This window comes from Rhinatrema bivittatum, chromosome 16 (genome assembly GCF_901001135.1).
Source record: "Rhinatrema bivittatum chromosome 16, aRhiBiv1.1, whole genome shotgun sequence".
Taxonomy (NCBI): domain Eukaryota; kingdom Metazoa; phylum Chordata; class Amphibia; order Gymnophiona; family Rhinatrematidae; genus Rhinatrema; species Rhinatrema bivittatum.
In genome coordinates this window covers 5143563-5159140 of record NC_042630.1, presented here as the reverse complement: position 1 = coordinate 5159140, position 15578 = coordinate 5143563, and the positions used below count along the sequence as shown (strand labels likewise).

Sequence of the window (15578 nt, the reverse complement as noted above, 5' to 3'; positions counted from 1 at the left end):
ACTTCTACCCTGTTCATTGTAAAACAAGACTTTGTCTCTGTTAATTTTTGCTGGTTGTAATGTAAACCGAAGTGATAAATAATCTTGTTAATTGAACCTCTGTATATAAAAAGTTATAAATAAATAAATAAATATTAATGATTGTATAATTCTTGATTTTATTTCATGTTTCGCGGGATGATGATTCTCTTTTTCCATTGTTGTACTGCATACAGAGTCTGGCTTGCTGTGGTTTCCAGTTTATTTTTTGTCTGCATGTTTCTATTTATACCTTATGGTCTCTTTATTTTGTATTTGAGGATCTGCATGTGTGAGTGAGGTGAGGTATTCTTCTGGCATGTAGTTTCTGTGTAGGGATCTTTGTTTTCCTAAAGGTATATTGGTGTTTAAGGGCCTGTTGTAATATTTACAGTGATGCCTTTTCATATGTAGGGTTGTTACTGTTTGAATGCTGGAAGTAAGTGCTGTTTTGGTATGGGAGGATTAGTGTTATAACTGTATTTCAGTTTACTCCTGCCTTTCTGTGGGCCAATCCCACACAAGTATGCCTTACAATATTTATTTATTTATTTAAAAGTTTTTATATACCAAAATATAGAAACATAGAAATGACGGCAGAAGAAGACCAAACGGCCCATCCAGTCTGCCCAGCAAGCTTCACACATTTTTTTTTCTCATACGTATCTGTTTCTCTTAGCTCTTTGGTTCTATTTCCCTTCCACCCCCACCTTTAATGTAGAGAGCAGTGATGGAGCTGCATCCAAGTGAAATATCTAGCTTGATTAGTTAGGGGTAGTAGGGGTAGTAACCGCCGCAATAAGCAAGCTACACCCCTGCCTATTTGTTTTACCCAGACTGTGTTATTCAGCCCTTATTGGTGGGTTTTCTTCTCCCCTGTCGTTGAAGCAGAGAGCTATGCTGGATCTGCGTGAAGTATCAGTTTTTCTTCTCCCCTGCCGTTGAAGCAGAGAGCTATGCTGGATATGCATTGAAAGTGAAGTATCAGGCTTATTTGGTTTGGGGTAGTAACCGCCGTAACAAGCCAGCTACTCCCCTCTTTGTGAGTGCGAATCCTTTTTTCCACATTTCCTCTTGCTGTTGTAGCTTAGAGCGATGTTGGAGTCACAGTAAGCATGTGTATGTTTATTGAATAAGGGTATTGTCTCCAGGCAGTAGCCGTCATTCTGGCGAGCCACCCACTCTTTATTGACAGCCTCTTGATTTTATGGATCCACAGGGTTTATCCCACGCCGCTTTGAAGTCCTTCACAGTTCTGGTCTTCACCACTTCCTTCGGAAGGGTATAGCAAACTGCCTTCACTCCTTCACTTCACTACAGATACAACTTAGTACATTTTTTCATCAACTGATACAAGCAACTAAGTACATTATGTCAACAACTGATACAACCAGGGTATAACTGTGATCAAACCATAAAATGATCAAAAAATAGATAGAGCATATGTGAAATTGGAAACAACTTAGAATGGGATAATTTATCTAATTTGCAATTGTGTTATCATTGCATAACCGAGAGTGGTTATGTGTTCAATAAGTTAAGTGACATTAACCGATGCCATCTTTGAAAGTTTGCCTGAAGATCCATGTTTTGAGCTCTTTTTTAAATGATTTGATGTTGCTTTGAGAGCTCAGGTAGTCTGGTAGTGAGTTCCATAGTTTCGGTCCAGCAATGGAGATGGCTCTGTTTCTTGTGTTTGATAGATTAGCTAATGGGAGTGATGGTATGACTAGATGTAATTTACTAGCGGTTCTTGTGCATTGAGATCTGTGCATCTGTATTATGTTGTTGAGGGCAGTATTCTCTGCATTATATATTGCGTTGTGTAAGATTGTCAGTATCTTGAATTCAATTCTTTTTTCTACCGGTAGCCAGTGTAGGCTTTGGAGTGATGTGGTCTGATTTTTTTTTTTGCTGGATAGGACTCTGGCTGCGGCATTCTGTAGTAATTGAAGTGGTTTTATTGCCGTTTTTGGTAGTCCTATCAAGAGTGAGTTGCAGTAGTCTAGGCTGGTGAAAATAAGTGATTGTAGGACGGTTCTGAAATCTTGGTGGTGAAGCAGCGGTTTTACATGTTTAAGAATTTGGAGTTTATGAAAGCCTTCTTTTGTTTTTGCTGCTATATGCTTTTTGTAGTTAGTTCACTATCAATCCATATACCGAGGTCTTTTACGTTGTCTTTTAGTTGGATACTGGTGTCTATTTATATGGAGGGATTTTAAAGATGGCACGGGACCTCCAGTGCTCCTATCATGTGACAGGGGCCGGCCAATGGCACAGATGACCCTTTGCCCTTACCATGTGACAGGGTATGGCGCCATTTTTATTAATGGCAGCCGAGGCCCAAAAGTGCGAGATCGCTCCCGGGACCCCCACTGGACCACCAGGTACCTGTAAAAAGATTTGGGGGGGGGTCGGGAGGGTGGGGGAAGCTAAGGGATTCATTTTAAAGGGTCGGGGTGGGTTTAGGGGTTATTTTTGTGTGCCGTTTTTCCCGCCCTCCCCCAAAATGATAGAACCCCACGAACAATATCGTGGGGTTTTCCTATCTGTTTCGGGGAGCCCTGATTTCTGACTATTTTGAAAATATCATACGATATTTTCAATCGTCAGAAATACGATTCACATACCTAGTCTTTGATATATTTGTATGGAGGGATTGGTCTTTGATCCTGAGTTCTTTCAATAGGCCTAATACCAAGTGATTTTTTTGCAGGTTTTCTGGTTGTCACAGTAGTGCATGTAGATATATTGTAAGTAATTTTTTAAATCTCAATGTTCTGTTAAGCGCCAAAATTCTTAAGGCGCTTCTCCATGGACACAAGAATACAATACCAAATTTAGTAGAAACAAAATATCAGTTTTTTATTGCATATCAATAAGCAATGCAGGTACCCTTGGGAGGTACAGAGTCACAGCACTTCTCCCAGGACAAGCAGGATGTTAGTCCTCACATATGGGTGATATCACAGGATGGAGCCCAATCACGGAAAACTTCTGTCAAAGTTTCTAGAACTTTGACTGGCCCCCTACTGGGCATGCCCAGCGTGGCACCAACCCTGCAGCCAGCAGAGGTCCCCCCTTCATAAGAACATAAAAACATGCCATACTGGGTCAGGCCAAGGGTCCATCAAGCCCAGCATCCTGTTTCCAACAGTGGCCAATCCAGGCCATAAGAACCTGGCAAGTGCCATCTATTCCATGTAACCATTGCTAATGGCAGTGGCTATTTTCTAAGTGAACTTAATAGCAGGTAATGGACTTCTCCTCCAAGTCTCCTGTCTCTTTTTTTTTTTTTTTTTTTCCGCACAGCAGGTGCCTTGCAGTTTTTAGGAGCTCTGAGAGAATTCTCTCATACTTTCCTCACAGAATTTTTTTTAAAGTTTTTTTTTCCTTCAAATTTTCCCTGTCACTGGGGTCCCTCATTGCTACAGACTTCCTCCACTTAGATAAGTCAGTATCGTGCCAGACAGCCACCGACCGCGCGCCCCTTTTTTCCAACATGGTGACCGGTTTTCGGAAGTACCCAGAGTCTCCAAGGATTATGTCCATAACGGACCCACATGATGTCTGCGTATTAGCCTTGGGCCTTCCCACGACATCTGGTGCCCAAGTTGTGCACAGATGACACCCAAAGGCCGCTGCACCTGGCTGGAGAAGATGGAGCACTTGTTTACCTTTAAGCGTGCATCTCCATCGACTCTAGGTAAAAGCACACCGAGCTGAAAGGTTCCATTGTCTTCAGATCCCTCTCCATCTACATCTCAGAAGGTCAAAGGAGTGGGTGACCGTCTGTCACAGATATCCTCCCATTCCAGAACTTCTGCATTGTCGTCCTCGGCACCGGAGAAGAACCGGGCCAAGCACCGAGAAAAGCATCGCCACCAGCATCGACCTTGGCCAAGCCACCTTCGACAAGGGCCCAGGGAGAGGAGACCCCATCCTCCTCTGGACCCAAAGCGTTCCCCACTGATATCTGTGCTGGGTTCCAAATCCCCAAAGACTCTGGTGGAGGGTCTGGTAACGCCTAACCTGCCTCCTACCCCGGGCGCCGCATTAGCCACGTTGGCCTTTCGGGAGGAATTAGACCCATGGTCCAAGAGGAGGCAGTGCTGACTGCCCTTCAGGGCTTCCAGTCACCACCGGCGCCCTCAATTGGACACCCTTATTGGTGCCCTGCATCGATGCCCATTCCATCAGGTCCATCGGCACCCAGCCAACCACAGATTCCTTCCCCAGTATCGATACTGATTCCAGTTTCTTCAGAGGAAGAAGATGCAGCCCATGGCTCATCCCCTATCCGGGAACTACCGAAGCCAGAACCAGTTCCAGGACCTTCAGGTCTATTGGTGCCTCGACGCATATCGATGGCCCCAATGCCCTCGGTGCCTCTTCACCATCCACCGGTGCCGCCCTCCTGGCCATCTGGATCTGGGTTCCTTCCTCCATCTGAAAGCCCGGTGGGTAAAGGAGAGTCCACATATAACCCACTCCTTATAAGCTTCTGAGGAGCTTCTTTTAGAACCTTCACCCCTGGAGGAAAGGCGCCGCTCCCCTCTGGAGGACCTCTCCTTTCCCAGCTTTGTCAAGGAGGCTATTCTGTTTAAGTTAGAAATGGAGGAGGATGCCAGAAACAAAATGCTTACTGTAATTTGTGGATGCTCCAAAAGAGATTATGACCGTTCCTGTCCACGAGGTTCTGCTTGACCTCTTAAGCAGCTCCAGGTCTTCAAAAGAGCCAATTGCCCCACCAATCCGTTATGGTGGAGTCTGCTCAAAAGAAAGCTAGAAGGTCCCGGCTTCACTCTTCTGCCCTACCTGGGAAAGAGCAAAAGGCATTAGATGCCTTAGGCCGCAGAGTATTCAAAGGGTCAATGCTAATGGTTCGTATAGCAGCCTACCAACTTTACATGACCCAGTATAGTAGAAATCTCTGGAATCAAGATTTCTCAGAGACCTTACCTGAACAATTCCAAGAGGGCCTGTCCTCCATCCTACAAAAAGGATTAGAGGCTGGGAACCATCGGTCAGGGCAGCCTACGATGTTTTCGAAACTGCATCCAGAGTCTCAGCAGCCAGCATTAGTGCCAGACGTTGGGCTTGGCTTAAAGCTTCTGACCTCTGACCAGAAGTTCAGGACATATTACCTGACCTTCCTGCACAGCTCAAGGATCACCATGAAACCCTGCGCCAACTGTCTACTGTCACTTCAGATACCTCGGCTACAGCCTGAAGAACCACGAGACGGGATACTAGGAAACTAACCTATAGGCCACTCAGGTACTACCCTCCTCCATCCCATGCTAGGATGGCAAAACCCTCTCTGAGGCCAACCTCATCAGCACAGAACCCTAGAGCACAGCCAGCCCCCCAGACTGGTCCTGCAGCGGGGTTTTGACTCCTTTCTAGAGAACAGTAGTCAACCTCCATTGCACCCCTCAGCCGCTTTACCGGTGGGAGGCCGCCTACGCCACTTTGCGACCAAATGGCATTCAGTCACCACTAACTGACTGGGTACTGTCTATAGTAACCCACGGCTACCATCTAAATTTCCTTGCTGTACCCCCAGACTCTCCACTAGTCCAGGAGCACACCCTAAACTATCACGCAGTGCCCCTCGAGGCAGAACTCTCTCCTTCTGCAGTAGAACCGGTTCCCTGAACGCAGCGAGGAAGGGGGTTCTACTCGATACTTTCTGATCCTGAAAAAAAACGGTGGCATATGTCCTATCTTGGACCTCTACGCCCTAAACAAATACCTTCGCAAGGAGCGGTTCAGGATGGTTTCCTTGGAGACCATGCTTCCACTTCTGCAGCAAGGAGATTGGCTCTGCTCTCTAGATCTTCAGGATGCTTACGCCCATATAGCAATATTCCCTCTTCATCACAAATACCTTTGATTTATAGTGGGACACAAACACTTCCAATAAAGAGTGTTACCATTTGGCCTAGTCTCAGCACCTCGAGTATTCACAAAGTGTCTGGCAGTAGTGGCAGCACAATTGAGATGGGAGAGTATCCACGACTGGCTCCTCAGAAATCCATCCAGGGAAGGAGCACTTCACTCTCTCCGTCTTACCATACAACTGCTCCAGTCGGGATTTCTGATAAACTATCCCAAATCCCATCTGACTCCATCACGCAAGCTCTCTTTCATCGGAGCAGACCTAAACACCACTATGGCCAGAGCTGCCCTCCCAGAGTACCATGCAAATACACTGTGCACCTTAGCCAAAACAGTACAAAGTCGTCAGACAGCATCGGCTTGTCTGCTCCTAACCTTGCTAGGACACATGGCATCCACAATTCACATCACCCCAATGGCTTGACTTGCCATGAGAGTAACACAATGGACTTTAAAATCCCAGTAGTCCCAAGCCACTCAACACCTGTCACAGGTCATCCAGGTAACCAGCCAGCTTCATCACTCACTGGCTTGGTGGACACAGGAGTCCAATATTTGAACAGGACTACCCTTCCAACCACCAGAACCGCAAATAACATTTAACCACAGATGCATCCAACCTGGGTTGGGGAGCCCACGTCAACAGATTGCAGACACAAGGAACCCGGACCAGGACAGATGCGAACCATCAGAAACATTTTCTGGAGCTCCAGGCGATACAGTATGCCCTATTCACATTCCAGGATTGCCTATCTAATAAGGTAATCCTAATTCAAACAGAAATGTGGTATCTCAGCAAGCAGGGGGGCACAGGCTATCATCTGCTATGCCAGGAGGCGGCACAGATCTGGGCCTGGGCCCCTCTCACATGCTACTGAGAGCCACCTACCTGGCGGGCAGAAAGAATGTGATGGCAGACCACCTCAGCCAGACTTTTCATCCCCACGAATGGTCCCTGGACTTTTCTGTGGCAGATAGAATTTTCCACCAGTGGGGTCGCCCAGACATCAACCTCTTTGCAAATTTTCACAACCACAAAGTGGGCCGATTCTACTCTCTGCTCCGCAGCCGCAAGGCATCAACAACGGATGCCTTTGCCCTCTCATGGAGCACGGGTCTGCTGTATGCGTACCCTCCTATTCCACTCATCAGCAAGACTCTCGTGAAGTTATGCCAGGACCGGGGCACAATGATCCTCATAGCCCTGTATTGGCCACGACAAGTTTGTTTTCCCATTCTTCGCGACCTCTCTGTCCAGCAGCCTCTTCGCCTAGGCACAGCACCAACTCTAACACAGAATCGGGGCATGTTACATCATCCAAACCTGTCTTTGACAGCTTGGATGTTGAAAGTTTGATATTACAATCCCTTGATCTTTCCACTGATGTCTCCCAGGTCCTCATAGCTTCACGAAAGCCTTCCACTTGGAAATCTTACCGTTCAAAGTGGAAGAGGTTCTCCTTGTGGTGCACGCCAAAGGGTCTAGATCCCTTCTCCTGCCCCACAACAAGGCTACTGGACTACCTCTGGCAAAAAGGTATAGGGGATGCCCCAATTTCGGCACAACCCCTTGTAGGGCACTTTTTGAGGCTTACTACAACTGAAGCCTCCACTGTGTCCCCCAATTGCGGCCTGGGACCTCAATGTTGTACTGACTAGGCTCATGCGGTCTCCTTTCGAGTCTTTACATTCCTGCGAGCTACGACATCTCACTTGGAAAGTTATTTTTCTAGTGGCTATAACATCAACTCGCAGAGTCAGTGAGCTCCAGGCACTAGTAACGTACTCACCTTATACAAGATTTCTCCACGACCGGGTAGTGCTACACTCTCACCCAAAATTCTTGCCAAAGGTTGTGTCTGATTTCCACTTGAATCAATCCATAATACTGCCCACCTTTTTTCTGAGGCCTCACTCACACCCAGGTGAGCTAGCTCTGCACTCCTTGGACTGTAAATGTGCGCTCGCATTTTATTTAGACCGCAAAGCAGCCCATAGGCAGTCCACCCAACTCTGTCTTGATAAAAATAGACTCTGAGTTGCGGTGGGCAAGCAGACCCTGTCCACCTGGCTGGCAGACTGTATTTCCTTTTCCTACCAGCAAGCAGGCCTTCCGCTAGAGGGACATGTGAAAGTATATTCAGTCAGAGCCATGTCAACGTCAATAGCGCACTTCCGTTCATTACCTATTGCCGACATCTGTAGAGCTGCAACTTGGAGTTATCTTCATACCTTCGCAGCTCATTACTGTTTGGACAAAACTGGCAGACAGGACAGTGTGTTTGGCCAGTCTGTACTGCGTAATTTGTTTCCAGTTTAGGAACCCAACTCTTCCTACCGGCATGGCATGGTTAAAAGGGGAGGTGAAAGAAGCTATTTTAGCCCAAAGATCTTCATTCAAAAATTGGAAGAAGGATCCAACAGAAGAAAATAGGATAATGCATAAGCGCTGGCAAGTTAAATGTAAGAAATTGATAAGGCAGGCTAAAAGAGAATTTGAAAAGAAGTTGGCCGTAGAGGCAAAAACTCACAGTAAAAACTTTTTAAAATATATCCGAAGCAGAAAGCCTGTGAGGGAGTCAGTTGGACCGTTAGATGATTGAGGGGTTAAAGGGGCATTTAGAGAAGATAAGGCCATCGCGGAAAGATTAAATGATTTCTTTGCTTTGGTGTTTACTAAAGAGGATGTTGGGGAGGTACCTGTACTGGAGAAGGTTTTCATGGGTAATGATTCAGATGGACTGAATCAAATCACGGTGAACCTAGAAGATATGGTAGACCCGATTGACAAACTGAAGAGTAGTAAATCACCTGGACCAGATGGTATACACCCCAGAGTTCTGAAGGAACTAAAAAATGAAATTTCAGACCTATTAGTAAAAATGTGTAACTTATCATTAAAATCATCCATTGTACCTGAAGACTGGAGGATAGCAAATGTAACCCCAATATTTGGAAAGGGCTCCAGGGGCAATCCGGGAAACTAGACCGGTTAGCCTGACTTCAGTGCCGGGAAAAGTGGTGGGGGGTGTTCTGTTCATCAGAATCACAGAACATATAGAAAGACATGGTTTAATGGAACAAAGTCAGCATGGCTTTACCCAGGGCAAGTCTTGCCTCACAAATCTGCTTCACTTTTTTGAAGGAGTTAATAAACACGTGGATAAAGGTGAATCGGTAGATGTAGTATACTTGGATTTTCAGAAGGCGTTTGACAAAGTTCCTCATGAGAGGCTTCTAGGAAAAGTAAAAAGTCATGGGATAGATGGCGATGTCCTTTCGTGGATTGCAAACTGGCTAAAAGACAGGAAACAGAGAGTAGGATTAAATGGGCAACTTTCTCAGTGGAAGGGAGTGGGCAGTGGAGTGCCTCAGGGATGTGTATTGGGACCCTTACTTGTCATATTTCTTTCCAGATCATTTATAAATATATTGAAGAGTGAGAAATCATCAAATTTGTAGATGATACAAAATTATTCAGAGTAGTTAAATCACAAGCAGATTGTGATAAATTGCAGGAAGACTTCATGGAGTGCCCCCTAGTCCTTCTATTATCTGAAAGAGTAAATAACCGAGTCACATCTACCCGTTCTAGACCTCTCATGATTTTAAACACCTCTATCATATCCCCCCTCAGCCGTCTCTTCTCCAAGCTGAACAGCCCTAATCTCTTCAGCCTTTCCTCATAGGGGAGCTGTTCCATTGCCCTTATCATTTTGGTAGCCCTTCTCTGTACCTTCTCCATCGCAATTATATTTTTTTTGAGATGCGGTGACCAGAATTGTACACAGTATTCAAGGTGCGGTCTCACCATGGAGCGATACAGAGGCATTATGACATTTTCCGTTTTATTAACCATTCCCTTTCTAATAATTCCCAACACATATCAGTTCTTTCATTTAAATGTTATAAATGCAGACCTTTTAATTGTGTGGTGAGGCCCGGGGGAGGAGAGAAGCTAAGCTGTGAGGTTTGTACTAGTCCTGCTCCCTCCCTATCCCCTTGTGCTGCAGATCTCTGGCTCCCTGTGGGACTGGATTAGGCCGAACACCGTGGCTCTGTAACCGTCTCTAAAAGTCAGTAAGGAGGCCCAGACAACTGATCCGCAAAGATAGACTTTTATTGCCAGCAAGATGCAGCTAAGACAAAGGCTTAGTACAACTGCATGCCACGCCCCCTTAGGAGCAAACTTTTATGCACTTTACAGTTCTTATCTATCGCACATGCGTTTTACTTTCTGCTGAACAAACAATTTGCAAACTGCTGAACAAGCATTTGCTAGCGTGGTCCTCTAGGAGGTGTAGCTTATGATCAGACTATTGTTTCGTCATTTAATTGACGTGTTAGACATTTTATAGCGCCGTTCGTATTAATGCAATACAAATTATTATTCCAAAATGGAGTCACGTTCCACTAAATGTTAGTGCGTAACTGCGTCACTACGTATTATGTGCCGTTTGCGTTGCAAATGTTAATACATTCAAAATGGCTGTGCGTTTCACTGCTGGCATGGTTAGTCGAGAGGCTTTCAGTCGTCTCATTCTTCAGACGTTCACAAAATCGAACTCCTTCATTCCCCCCCTTTGATACTTCAACTTCGGTCGAAGGCAGAAGTATCACTTTCATCTGTGAGGTAGCTGAAAAGACAGACAATAGTTAATACAGATAGCACTCCAGGTGGGCCCTAAGATGTTGCCAGGTTGTTGGTTTCTTCACGGGTTTGAGACGGGTGGGCCCTATTGGCGTCACCCCCCTTTGTAGCCCGGCTTATCCCAGCTAACAAAGTGGCCCAGGTTGGTTAGTGGTATATATATGGCATTATAAGTTAGTATCAAGGTATTCATCTTCAGAGTCATCTTCGGTGTCAGATGAATCAGATGAGGGAAATGTGGAAACTGAAGCATATTTGTTCATCATCATAATGTGGGCGGCTGCTCTTCGGTCCGCAATGTTTTCAATCATTGAGCGTAAGTTTCTGAAAATAAGAGGGAGACATAAAGGAAACAAAATACAAGTAATGATGAGAAACAAGAAAGGAAGAAAGAGTTCTTTCAGCCCAGGAATCGAGGTAAGCCAGTTGGGCAGGGAAGCTGTCCAATCGAAAACTCCAGTCCATGTTTGTACAGGTACATGGGCTAGGCGTACCATCCGGTCGGTGATGTCCTCGATGACTGTGCTCTTATCATCAATCTGTAAACAACAATTAGACAGATTAAATTTCCCACACACACCTCCTTCCTGGGCTAGGAGATAGTCCAGGGCCAACCAATTTTGGTAAACGGCTGTAATAATTTTAGTGTTTTGCTTGGCAAGAATGTTTAAAGCCAGAGCAGAGTCATTAGTTAGGAGTTCCAATACTGCTTGAAGTCGAATGATACGGTTTAGCATATAGATAGGGGTTCTATATCCATAAGAACCATCCTCTGCCCATGTAGCAGGTCCATAATACTGCACAATTCGCTCGGGTGGCCACTCCTGGTCAGTCCAATCTCCAATAGAAACTTTGTTACTTCTACGACGTCTGTTCGGTTTCATTGGACTGTACACAGGGACTCCTAATGTCTCTCCAGCCGTGACTGGTAAGAGGAGGAAACAAGTTCCATACCAGCTTGTAGGCAGTAGTTCATATGCCCTTCGACCGCATACAAAATAATATCCGTCAGGAGCGGTGAAGGAAGTAGTGGGTACTCCAGCAGTTGTCCATGTCTTGTTTAGAGTTGGTTCAGTCCAGAAGGGAGCAGGCATGGTAGAATTGTCTGCCACCAAGTATGATTGTTTGTGTTGACAGTAAGGACCCCTGTGCAAGGGGAGTTCCCAATAGGTATGCTATATAATTTGGAATGTTGTCGAGATATACATTGCCTGCCAATGACATCAGTTTGGAGAGCCCATTCGTATGGATTGGTTTTCCGTGTATAGGTGACAGTGGTATTCAGAGTACTGAGGTCAGATTGGAATACCTCTTTGGCTTCCCAGGGCCATTGCTCTCCTGCATTCGTTCCTCCACATACGAAACAATTTTTGACTTCTAAAGAAAGAGCTATGTTTTCAGCTAAATTCACAAACATATTCTTGGCTTGATGTGAGATCGTATGTTTTTGCAATTCCTCAGTCAGTTGGGATACTTCATCGAAGAATGACTGATACCCAACCACAGTGGTTTGGTGGATGATGGGACGGGGTTTATCTCTTCGCTGTGTGACTGTAATGTAGGTCATGGGATCTCTCCCTGTTCCATCGATTCCGAATCCCCACGTGTCCTGCCAGGGGGATCCTTCACTCCTGAGTGGCCATTGCAAAGTCACAATGTTTCCAGTTGCTTTTGTCAGTCTACCTACTCCTTGGCAGCCTGGGTAACCCTCTCCAGTATAGTCACACACCAGGGCCCAGCCAGATAGGGTGAGATCCCCAACGCAAGGCATCCAGCTTGATGGATTAGCTGCTCTATTGTAGGGACAGAGGTATTTATGGTTGTAAGTATAAGATTCTTTCCACGATTGAGATCCGCAGTGGAGTGCATTGGGATGTTTGTCAATTGCGTCACAGGCGTCGAAAGTGAGTGTAACACTAGATCCTCCTCCCACTAGGATCTTGGTAGAGTTGATGTAGTACAAGATTCCTTTTCCCTCCGGAACAATGCTGGTTGTGGGACTCTTTGGCAACCCAGCTGTGAGGGTAATGTTGTAGTACTTGGGAGTGGTTGGAGAATGACAGATGACTTTGTTGCCGTCCAAGCATCGATGAAAGGATTGATACCCTTGGGTTGTATTTAAAGCACAAGTAGGTCGTGCTGTACAAGGCGTTGGAGGTTGAGATTGATGTATGATTGTAGAAACAAGTTGAAATCCATCTGGAGTTGTAGTACGTATTTGCTTGATACATTCAGAACAATTTTTGCTCAAGGGAAGCTTAGGAGATAGAGTTGATGCACATGAGATCAGTAGTAAGACCTGCAGACATCTTGACAGCCGAAGGCAGGAATAAGGAGCAGTCCAGATCTGGAGGCTTAGGCTGGGGTAGCACCACATCTTCAGAACCTTTGAGATGGCTTTTTTAGTACTTCATGTATTATTGTTTCTGAAAGAAGGAAAGAAATGGATACATTAGTATTCTTCAGCAGTTTACTTAAGGCTTTTACTCAGGAGTATCTCTCTGCCTGCCTTGAGTGAATTTTAATTTATGGTCCCCTATCCTGGAGACCTGCCAGTGAGAGGAAGCAGGTTTGAGTCGAGTCCAGTGAATCCATGACGGACATCCAGAGACTTTTACAGCTGTGGGAGTGGTTAATAGCACAGTATATGGTCCTTTCCATCGTGGTTTGAGAAAATCAGATTCATCCCATTCTTTCATCCATACAGAGCTTCCAATTTGAAATGGATGAGTTGGTGTCAGCAAAGCTAGCGGTTCAGTCTCACAAGTGTAGTTACGGATGGCCACTACTGTGTCATACAGTCCTTTGAGTTGGTTGTTGAGAGACATTTCTCCTTGTATTTGTAGCGATTCAGGAAAGGATGGGAGAGGTGGAGGTCTTGCATACATCATCTCATAAGGTGTTAGGCCAGACTTCCTAGGGCTGCATCGGATGTGTAGTAAAGCTAATGGTAGGATGTTTGGCCATTTAGTCTTTGTTTCCTGACACAATTTTGCTATTTGATTCTTTAGAGTTCTGTTGGCTCGTTCAACTGCTCCGCTACTTTGGGGTCTCCAAGCACAGTGCAAGTGCCACCTGATACCCAGAATTTTACTCAATTGTTGGGTGACTTCACTGGCGAAAGCTGGTCCATTGTCGGAATTGATGTGCCTTGGCAATCCGTATCGTGGTAAGATGTGATGAAGAAGTAAGGACACTACTTCTTTAGCAGTTTCAGTTCGTGTAGGCATGGCTTCGATCCAACCAGTATATGTACATAAGAACATAAGAAAATGCCATACTGGGTCAGACCAAGGGTCCATCAAGCCCAGCATCCTGTTTCCAACAGTGGCCAATCCAGGCCATAAGAACCTGGCAAGTACCCAAAAACTAAGTCTATTCCATGTAACCATTGCTAATGGCAGTGGCTATTCTCTAAGTGAACTTAATAGCAGGTAATGGACTTCTCCTCCAAGAACTTATCCAATCCTTTTTTTAAACACAGCTATACTAACTGCACGAACCACATTCTCTGGCAACAAATTCCAGAGTTTAATTGTGCATTGAGTAAAAAAACTTTCTCCGATTAGTTTTAAATGTGCCCCATGCTAACTTCATGGAGTGTCCCCTAGTCTTTCTACTATCCGAAAGAGTAAATAACCGATTCACATCTACCCGTTCTAGACCTCTCATGATTTTAAACACCTCTATCATATCCCCCCTCAGTCGTCTCTTCTCCAAGCTGAAAAGTCCTAACCTCTTTAGTCTTTCCTCATAGGGGAGTTGTTCCATTCCCCTTATCATTTTGGTAGCCCTTCTCTGTACCTTCTCCATCGCAATTATATCTTTTTTGAGATGCGGCGACCAGAATTCTACACAGTATTCAAGGTGCGGTCTCACCATGGAGCGATACAGAGGCATTATGACATTTTCCGTTTTATTCATCATTCCTTTTCTAATAATTCCCAACATTCTGTTTGCTTTTTTGACTGCCGCAGCACACTGAACCGACGATTTCAATGTGTTATCCACTATGACACCTAGATCTCTTTCTTGGGTTGTAGCACATAATATGGAACCCAACATCGTGTAATTATAGCATGGGTTATTTTTCCCTAGATGCATCACCTTGCACTTATCCACATTAAATTTCATCTGCCATTTGGATGCCCAATTTTCCAGTCTCACAAGGTCTTCCTGCAATTTATCACAATCTGCTTGTGATTTAACTACTCTGAACAATTTTGTGTCATCTGCAAATTTGATTATCTCACTCGTCGTATTTCTTTCCAGATCATTTATAAATATGCTACTAACAGTGCTTTGTATCCTTTTGAAGGAGTCATGTGAGTGAAGTCAATTTGACAAACTTGAAATGGTGTTGTTCCCCGTAGGATGTGTCCGGGGGCAGGACCAGGTCCATTCCGGGGCTTGTTTTTTGCACATGTAACACATTGGTTAATAGCATGCTTTGTTAGCTGAGTTATTCTGTTGATGTAATATGCTTTCTCCAATAGTTTTGTTAATGAGTCTCGACCAAGATGGGTTTTATTATGGGCTTCTTTGACTATAGTCCAAGCAATTGCTTCCGGTATCCATATTCGACCATCTTGTAGAATCCACCAACCATTCTGCTGGTGAAACTGCTCATTCTGTGCCCAGTCGCTCTCTTCGACAGAATAAACAGGACTTTCAGTTGGGAATTGTAGGAGTGGGCAAGCTTTGGCTGTTGTTTGCATTGACTGCACACGTGCTGCTTCTTTCGCTGTTTTGTCTGCCCATTGGTTTCCTTTTGCAATGGGGTCTGACTTTCCTGTATGTGCCTTGCAATGCATGACAGCCACCTTTTTTGGTGCCCAGACAGCGTTTAGCAAACTGTGTATTTCAGATGCATTAGTTAACTGCTTCCCTTCAGCAGTTAGAAATCCTCGTTCCTTATATAGGGCTCCGTGTACTTGAATGGTAAGGAAGGCATATTTAGAGTCAGTATAGATGTTTACAGTTTTTCCTTCTGCCAGTTGCAGAG

General features: G+C 45.0%; 2 protein-coding genes across 3 annotated transcripts in view; one reads left to right on the top strand and one right to left on the bottom strand.

The window, feature by feature from the left end:
- The window catches only part of LOC115078357 (killer cell lectin-like receptor subfamily B member 1B allele C), a 359813-nt gene that overhangs the window by 191126 nt on the left and 153109 nt on the right, over positions 1–15578 (bottom strand). The gene's annotated exons all lie outside the window — the stretch shown is intronic.
- Positions 1–15578, top strand: part of LOC115078355 (early activation antigen CD69-like) — a 43717-nt gene that overhangs the window by 1869 nt on the left and 26270 nt on the right. The gene's annotated exons all lie outside the window — the stretch shown is intronic.